This window comes from Triturus cristatus, chromosome 1_2 (assembly GCF_964204655.1).
Source record: "Triturus cristatus chromosome 1_2, aTriCri1.1, whole genome shotgun sequence".
Taxonomy (NCBI): Eukaryota; Metazoa; Chordata; class Amphibia; order Caudata; family Salamandridae; genus Triturus; species Triturus cristatus.
In genome coordinates, this window is record NC_140580.1 from 1048956408 (window position 1) to 1048966241 (window position 9834).

The window sequence follows — 9834 nt, forward strand, 5'->3', positions numbered from 1 at the left end:
TATACTTCAGAGAACCATGCATGCATGTTATCTCAGTCAATTTCCATTATGATATTAACAAGCATTTGCAATGCAATAGGTCTCGCATTTTCGAGAGTTTGAGCTTTTGGCATTGTAAATGATAATGCCTTTTTAAAATGTTTTGAAAAGTTGCAGGAGGTGCGTAAACACGCACTTTGTGTCACAGAACACTACACTCGAAGTAGCAATTACTGCAAATGACTGCAAAATAACTCAGACTCGAGAAGAAACATGGAGATTTCCGTCTCTTTTTTTAATAATAGTAAAGACTCTTTTAGTGAAAGGTGTGCATACTAAACATGAAAGGGACTGTCCTGCTGGGGGGAGGGGCCTGTTTCTACACTGGATCCGATGCTTCCAGGGTTTTTATAATCTGACCACAAGACGCACTCCAAACAGCATAACTTGGAAGCCCAGACTAAATAAATGTGGCACGTCTTTTATTACAAGAGGTGTGTACATGAAGGGTTCTTTTGTGCTGAGGCGACACTGTATGTGTTTATGCAATCTACCTGGTTTTGGAGAGTACGGAGGAGGTCTGCGCTAATAATAACCAGCACCGCCCTGCTAGATCAACTAAAACACACTCTACCACAAAGCATACACTTACAGTACGACTGTCCCTGTTGGGTAGAAGGCGCCGTGTCACCTCTGCTCACCTTGGCGCTGTCTATGTCTCACTGACCAGCAGCTCTGGCCGGCCGTAAACCCACAAACTAGCAGCCCCAGCTGCCGGCACTCGGTTCCCTGCCTATGCCACTCAACGTCATTTATGCGCATCCGGCCCAATTACTCTCTGTGCCCTTATCTTCCAAAAGATCCTTATCTTGGGACAGGATCACACAACATGGCATCACCGCAGCTGCAACCGATTCGATTCAAGAGAGACACTATAGTCCCGGTTCAGGCAGTCCCCGCCACAGTCTGTTTTTTTTCTTCAAATTTCTGTTCTCGATGAGGAAATTTCACCCAGTTAGGACTGGGACGGGCAGACGAACTTGGAAGTAATGGAGCTCGAAAGCGCCTTTCCGTGCCCGGCCCACCAGGTGTGTCCTCAGTGACCTTGGGTACTAGGCAGGGCCTGCCATGCGCCACCACTGCAATACCCCAAGCAGTCTTCGCGCGACTGAGTGTCAGTGAAAGGGTCTTGTTCCTCGAGTTCCCCCGGCGCGGGTTGACATCCATAGAAATGCGCCCACCACAAGATGCGCAGTTTGGAAACTATCAAGACATTTACTAAAACACTATAGCATGTCTTATAAAAAAGAAAACTATTTTCCTTGCCCCCTTTCAATTGTGTGTCTTTTCCTTTCGAAAGCAGACACCTTAAAAATCCAGAAAGGCTTGTCTGTGTCCAGCACGGGAGGCATCCACGGCTTAATTTAAAAAAGAATAAGTGTCCTGGGCCCAAAGTGTATCTCAGAAGCTTGCAGCCAGTGCCGTTGAGTGCCAGGATTGCCGATGCCAATGCTACTATTCTTGATTCCACCTCGTGCCACCTTATTTAACCCTGCTGCTTATTTTTCATTCCTGTCAAAAAATTGCCCTTGTCACTGTTTCCCTTTCGCTGACTCTTCTTTTTTTTTTTTGTTTTAAAGTCTGAAGAAGAACGGGTATGTTTCGATCCCCACGTGAGCCACCTGCAGCCAACGGCGCAATGTAAGCACGGGGGCATGAATATGTCGTTACTACGCATTCCGTTGCAACGCATGACTTTACCACGCATGCGTTAAAACGGAATGTTTTTTCTTCGCATTGCCTTTACCTCGATTTTTCCTTTACCCCGCTTTTTCTTTTTTGGGGGGGGGGGGAGACCCCCCAAGCCTCCTTTCTTATTTATTTTTTTTCCTTTCTCTTAGGTCTTCGCCGACACTAAAGAAGGACTGACGCTTTTTTTCAGATGAGGAAGACGTTGTTCCGTGATGACGTTGCTTGCGTGGTAAAGACGTCGTTGAAGCAATACGCGTTGTGAAGACGTTTACGAGGTAAGTGTACCGTTGTACACGTAACGCGTAGAAAATGCTTCGTGGTAAAGGCTGTTTCCCGGGTGAGCCAGTGAGTCGTTTGTGAACACTGGAGCCTGGCAGTGCAAACACAAGATGTAAGCACGCCTGCTATTCACAGTGCTTAGACTGACAGAAGCGCGGAATCAATAACTTCTCAAGCCACGGTGTAGTGATTAGTACATTGATAGTGTCCAAAGGATGTACCAAACAAAGTAAAAGAAATTACAGAGCGATTTATGTTGCGCTTCAGTCGTTTCTAGGCACTAAATGTGCACATCTCCGATCTGATAGGCACATCCAGGTGGGTCTGCCAATGGCACTTAGGGCTGTACAACTGTCCGAGCACCGCCGTCGTTGTTCCAGACGATAAATATGCAGTGTAGTCGGCTGGGCTTGCAGTTCCTACAGCGCAGCTTAATTCCTTTTAGCTGCACCCGGGCACGGTCAGACCTCCCCGCTGCACAAGTGCACTGTAAGATGCACCGATATTTATACATCGCGAACCTGTCCATATACACGAACTGTCAAAAGGCAGTCATGTTGGAAAATCCCTTGTACATGACATGTCCCATTGTGTACTCACTGAGGTAGACATATCCTTGTACAGTTGTCTTGCTGTATAAGTTAGACGTAGGGATATGCATCGTCTGTGTACGCCTGTTGTGTCTATCTGTAAGATGTTACCCTCTACACCTGTACATTAGGTGCACCACCTGTACACTGCACAATAGCTGAGGCAGATACATTCCGGGACAGACATTTCCCTAATACTTACTAGACATCTCTATATATGGTACACATCGTCTTGTACAGTCAAGCTAGATGTCTTGCTGTACATTGATTGCGGCAAATGTCTCCCAGTATAGTGTTCTATACTCGATAGATGCCCCAGTGTCAGATGCCCCCGTGTACGCTGGCCCCATAGGTCTCCCCTTACACTGCTAGATGTCTTCACACACATCACTCGGTGCTCCTGTATACACTATATGTTTGGAGTGGAGTGGAGGTGTCTCCCTGTGCATCACACATTTCCCCGTGTATTAATACAGACGGCATTTCCATGAACAAAAGTTGCAAGTGTCCTCTGTGACATGGGGTGAGATGGGTGTACACAATGCTTCTTGGGACACCACATGTTCCTTGCACCCGGTTGGGGGCAGATTCCTTCATTACAGATGCCCCTCTGTACAACGCAGGGTATCCCGTGCGCATCAGATGTCCCGATGCCCACTGTCCGGTTTCTCTCCGTGGAGAAGTTCACTAACATTTAACTCCCATGCGCTCAGCGCTGTACACCACACTCCAACGTGTACAGATGCATCTCCCTTGAGCTCGGTACTGCGTTGTAAAGAGTGTGCGTGTATGTGTGTGTTAGGGGTGCCCATATACATCAATAGGGATACACGCGCTCTGAGCTCTCCTCTGTACTCGGCGCTGTACACACAGTAACCCATGTAGTGGGAAGCCCTTCACAGCCGCTCACCTCTCAGGAAGCAGACGCGGGGCCCGGACGTGAGGCTGCCCAGGGTCGCTGCCAGCGCGCGCGGTCTGCGTCCGGCACCACGCAGGGAAAGCGCCCTCCAGAAGCCAGGCGCGCGCTGCCTCCTCTCGCACCACGAAGCGCTTCGGCGCCGGCCCCCCACGGGCTCGCCGCAGCACCAGGGAGTTCAAGTTGACATTCAGCGATCCACGAACGTTGGAGCCCAGGAAGTCCAGCGAGGGCCGGCAGTCCAGAAGCAGCGGCCGCCGGAGACGGTGAGCATCCACGGACGTCACCTTCATCATGGGGCTGTGGCGCGCGGCGGGCTCCGGCATCAGGCGAGGTGGCACAAGCTGCATGAGGACCGGAGAGCCTGTACTTCACTGCGCGGGGATCCAGCAGTCAGTCCTTTAACTCGAGTAGGTGCTCCCCGCCTGTGACGTGTATGACCATATACGGAGCGTGACGCGATGAGAACTCCAAACTTGGTCTGCGCCAGGACTCCGCCTCCATGCGGGTTATCTCCGCACACTCGTTGGTCCTCTAATGATACCTACAAGTGAAAATGCCACAACCAGCTTCAAGAAGGCTGCCATATTTAACAAGAAATAAATAAAGCTTAAAAAATTCTTACACACAGGAGATTACCAGTGGTGCGCGCGCACCACAGAGGAGCGGGGGGAGGGAGCGCAGCAGTGAGGCGAACGCGCGTTGCTGTGCGTGCTAGACACGGTCAGGAATGGGCGTTGCAAAGGCGGGACATGCGCCTGCCTTTGCCCAATCGCGTGCCTTTTTAAAACAAAAAAAACACGGGAAAGCCAATGCCTGCCGGCGAAAGACTGATCACTCGCACGAGAGTGTGGTCAGCTTTCAAAACCCCATACAAAAGGGCTCTCGCTGCACGAGCAGTGCCGCGTACTGCAACGCAGGCACGAGCCCTAAAAACTGTTTTAATGTATTTATTTTTGTAAACAATTGTGAGCTATTCCATATTTATTCTTACTCCAGATTGTGATTTCTATATGTTCTTTTCTGTCAGTGAAGTCACTACTAATGCCTTTACAGAATATTTTTCTATTTGTTGGGGAAGGTGGATGGAGACACACTTTCATATTAATTACTGTAATGAAGATCATAAAAGGAATAGTGTTTCTTTGTCTTAGAGTTGTTCCTTACTCTTGATTGTTTTCTTCTTTATTTTCTTGTTCTATATTAACGAAGTCACTAGTAATGCCTGTTTAAATTATTTTTCTATTTGTTCAAGAAGGCATATGGATACACTTTCATCAATTGCTGATGAAGATCATGAAAGGAATTCCAACTTTTTTGTCCTAAGAAAGTTGCTTTGTAGAATCAAGAAGCCAGTGAAGCCCAGCTCTGTCCATTTGCTGATAATGATGTTGGTATATGAGGCCACATCCAAACATTATATTTTCAGTATTCAGTTTCTATCGAACTTGAGTGCAGACACCTGGCTTAGCTCATGTTATTTTACTATTCTAATGCCAAAGAAAGGCAAATAATACATTTATTTTTCTATTGTACTCGTGTAAATGGGAAACCAGGCGGATTAACTATAGCCTATTTAATCTTCCAATTACTATTTCGACCAAGCATAGAAGAAATGTTTCCTAATTTATGTGAATGAGGTTGTCTATACGAAATAAGGTTCACCATTTTAATCCAGTCTTCGGAACTGGTGGTTTCACTGTTCCGACCTAGGAAGTGTTTGCTAATTACTTGTGGAGCCAGTCGATTTATAAAATGCACGATTCTCCATTGTTTATACTTCACAAGCATAACAGCAGTGTCTCATGAAAAGGCAGATGTTTTTCTCTTTAAGGCTCTAAAATCTCCACAGCAAGTACGGTAAAAATCAGTTTCTATGCAAACTGCACATCATTTATATATTTTGCATTTGTTTGAATAGTGTTCACCTTATTAAAATATACATGTATGTATTTTGTCTGTTATATAGATCAAATTGGCCATTCCTGTATTTAAACCTGACATTTTTACTTTTTTTGACAAATTCAATAAGCACATTGTATATATGGTTTATACTTTCGAATAGACCTTTCGTTTATTGGCACTTAATCTGTTTTAAAGGGTTAGCTGTATAGTGAAAGAATTATTTGTATGACTTGAAAAGCCTTTATTTTTGCTAAGCGAATGAATGATCATTTGACTTTTTTATTTGGATTTTGGTATATGTATGGGGAAAGTATAGCATGCCCAAATAAGACTGTTAAAAAAGTCTTGAAGCATGTTTATCTGTCACTGGAGTGAAGCTGTAATTCATTTTGTGTATTTTATGTATACATTCCTGGCAGTCTTTAAAATTGCAAATGTGTTGGGTGTACTGGATTCCATATTGTTGTTAACCAAGAGTCAAAATTTCAAAGGTGCTGACAGGAATGCATCTTCTTCCGTTTTTCTTGACACTAGGAAAATATCCGCCACTGAAATCAATGAAAATAAATGAAAATGGGTCTTTATAAAGAGCGCGGATACTCACACCGAACCGTAACAGAAAAAGCTCCACCCTAACCAACCAGGGTGTTATTGTTGGAACAACCATGTTTTAAATTGTTTCCTAAAAAACAAGAAGTCCTGAGCCTGCCTGAGATGCAGGTCGTTCCACAGGCGAGCTGCTAAAACCTGAAAGGAACGTCCCCCTAACCGAGATCGAGCAAACTTGGGAATAAGCATGAGGGACTGTCCAGAGGACTGTAAGACCCATTGAGGCGGATAGCGTTAGATCCTCCTTCTCAGGTAAACGGCACCCGTGTCATGAAAAGCTTGGTAAGCCAGCACTAAAGCTTTAAACTGGATCCTCTTTCTAACTGGGAGCCAGTGCAACGCCTTCAGGTGGGGCGATATGTGCATTCTGGGATTTACCATAGGAATAGCTCTGGCTGCGGCGTTCTGGACAGCCTGCAGCCGATTGAGCAAATATTCTGGTAACCCCAGATGCAAGATATTTACATAATCCAACCAAGATGTAATTAGGGCTTGCACTACGGTCTTGCGGTATTCAACCGGAAGTAGAGGGAGACATTTTTTTACCATTCTTATCAATCCAAAACATGTGCCGGCAACAGTTTGGACTTGGGTCTTCATCGGTAAACTAGCGTCCAACTTAACTCCCAAATTCTTTACCGTGCTGACTGGAGTGGAAGGAGGGGACATGTCACAGGGCCACCATAAACTCCAGTCCGCACATGGGGGGGGCAGCCGAAAAAGATAATTTTGGATTTTTCTGGGTTACACGTAAATTGGTTGAGTTGCAGCCAAGAGAAGACCTCCGTTAGACATCTGTTAATCTCCGTCCCTCGAAAGTTTGCCCCTTTGTCACACGTGAACAGCAGTTGTGTATCATCGGCGTAAGAAAAAATCTTCGCTCCGTTTGACTCTGCGAAGCGTGCAAGTGGGGCCATATAAATATTAAAGAACGTAGGACTCCGAATGGCACCCTGTGGGACGCCCACCTGCAATGGAGGAATTGCGGCTGAAAAGGGGGGAGACCAAATTTCCTGCTGCCGCTCAGTCAGAAAGGAGGCAAACCATTTGTACACTGTGCCCCCAATGCCACACTCCGCCAACCTACGCAGGAGCCGGTCATGGAGCACGTTGTCAAATGCCGCGGACACATCCAACAATATCACCACAGCACTGCCCCCCTTGTCCATCTGAGTTTTAATGGTTTCAGAAACCTCCAGTAGCGCTGTTTCAGTGCTAACAGAGGCTCGAAAGCCCGACTGACTGTCGTGGAGCACAGGTGTCAGGAAGGACCGGACGACTCCCCACTCTGGCCCGTATTCAGTACACCCAAACACCCACTGGCCGGCACTAGGACCCAGAGACCGGGGAACAGTCAAGTCATTCAGGGACACATAAACAAATCCTTACGTATGCCGACCTACAGGAAGCACTCACTCAGTTCCCGAAAGGAGGCGGGAGCGAACCCGGAAGCGATGACGAGAACGGGAAGAAAAGGGACCAATCACAGTACAGACAGCGCGAAGAAGCCGGAGTAAGGAAGAACACGGAGGACGAGGCGACGCGAGACGGAAACTAGGAAAACGAAGAAGACGACGGCAACGAAGAAAACCAAGACGAAGAGAACGAAGAAGACGAGAGGTGGTGTGAGGAGTGGTGGATACCTCAGGAGGAGGCTGGAGAGCGGCCGCAACTCGGGAGAAGAGTTGCGGTGGAGCCGGTGAGTGGAACGGGGACGGGACCGGGGAAGGGAGACGAGGTGGGCGAATAAGGGGGGGGGGGTGGAACAGAGGTTGAAGGGAGAACGTGGGCACGCCTGAACCACCTACTTCTAGTGCACTGACCCCACCCGTTGTACGTAGAGGCACAACGCTAAACCCTACGACCCTGTAATTGCTGAACTCTGAACTCCCATCCCTTCCGTATATTTAGAAAGCAAAGGACTTTGCACGCACAAATTGCACTTCCCCACCCGAAAGGCACATCCAATCACTCCTGGGTTTTGGTGAAGGATCTATCCTGACAAGATCGATATATACTAGACAAACTGACTGCTCCCTTTTCTTTTTTTTGCTCATGAGCCTCCGGGGGAACACCACACCTAAAGAAGAGGAAGAGGAACCATACCAAGGGAAACTTACCGACCGCGACGGCAAGACAGAGCACGAAGAAAAGCCTGGGGACACAGAACGTTTCTCCCTATCCCCAACCCCGTTAAGTGCGGCTTTAAATAAAACTCGGCCATTATCCTCCTATATACAGCCTCCGCGTCTGTTTATCCGACCTGCCCTCCCACAGGTGGTGTCAGAAGTGGGATCATCTAAAGACATGGAAGCTGTTATCGCCAAGATGGCCGAAAATCAAGAGAGCCTGGGTAAGGCTATGGAAAAGTTCTTGTCAGTAGTAGAACAAGACAGAGGAAAGCTACAACAGGTGCTGTCTGACCAAGGACAAGCACACGAGACCGCCATGGGGAAACTTGCGGATGCTATCGGACAGCAGAGGGCCCCAAGTACCTTACCATCGGTCATTTTACAGAAATACGTGACGGGAGAAGATCCGGATTATTTTTTCAACAATTTCGAGAGAATGGCATTGGCAGCAGCATGGCCAGTAGAAAAATGGGGACAATATTTAGGGCCTTTGCTATCGGGAGAACTACAGGCGTCCTATCAAGCAGCTAACATTCAAGGAACCACTCCTTACGCTGATATTAAACGTTGCATCCTAGAACGGTTGGGAGTGGATGACGATACCTATAGGATACGACTCAGACAACTAAAGGAGGGTCCACAAGAAACTCCCAGGGCATTGTATTTCCGGGTAAAAGACATGGCCGATAGATGGCTAAAGCCAGCCTCAGCCACCAAGGAAGAGATAATGGCAAAAGTGTACTTGGAACAGTATTTGGCCTCACTCCATCCACCCATTCAGAAATGGGTTAGACAACATGCCAATCTTACTCTGGAAACAGCCGTGGAGATTGCCAGTGCCTATAGTCGAGCCCAAGAAGTACCAAAAGGGCGAGAAGACGTTGCATGGAAACCTGGGGTCGGCGGGCCCCATCGCACGCCTCGACCATCCCTGAGTAGAAAACCGGAACAGGCTGTACTGATTCCCGGAACCCCGGTATTCTGGGTTCCTGGTCCCCCAATAGTAAGACCTTCTCCACCAGGTCCTCAATGTTTCCATTGCGGAGGACTGGGACATATAGCTCGCTTTTGTCCACAAAAAGAGGAACCCATGGAAATAGGGATGGCGAGAAATTATTGTGGTGTGTCCCAAACTGAGGCTAACCCCTCCTATCGTCGTGATATACTGGTAAACGGGCGACCCATGACAGCCTTGGCCGACACTGGATGTCGCCAGAGCGTGATACGCCCTCAAGAAATAGGACCTGAGCTAAAGACCTCGGACGAGATTGTACATATAAAATGTGTACACGGGGACACTAAGCCATATCCTACCGCATATGTACAAATACAACACCCCACGGATCCAGGTTCACAACTAAAAGTTGGGCTCATCCCAAAACTGCCCGAACAGGTCATACTAGGAAATGACTATCCACAATTGTCTCAACTACTGAATAAGGCAGTACCAGAAGACAAGGACTGGTGGGTTGATGCTCCCTTTGCACGAGATGACAACCCTGAGTGGCCCCCTTCAAAAACCAAGTAATCCAGAACCCAAAGGCGTAAAGAAAAGAAGAACCCCATCAGAGTCCTGCCAGTACAAACAGAGACCAACCCATGGGAAGACGATAGAAACTTCCATGCGGCACAAAGAGAAGACCCCGTTCTGCAAGAGGCTTGGAATCAGGCT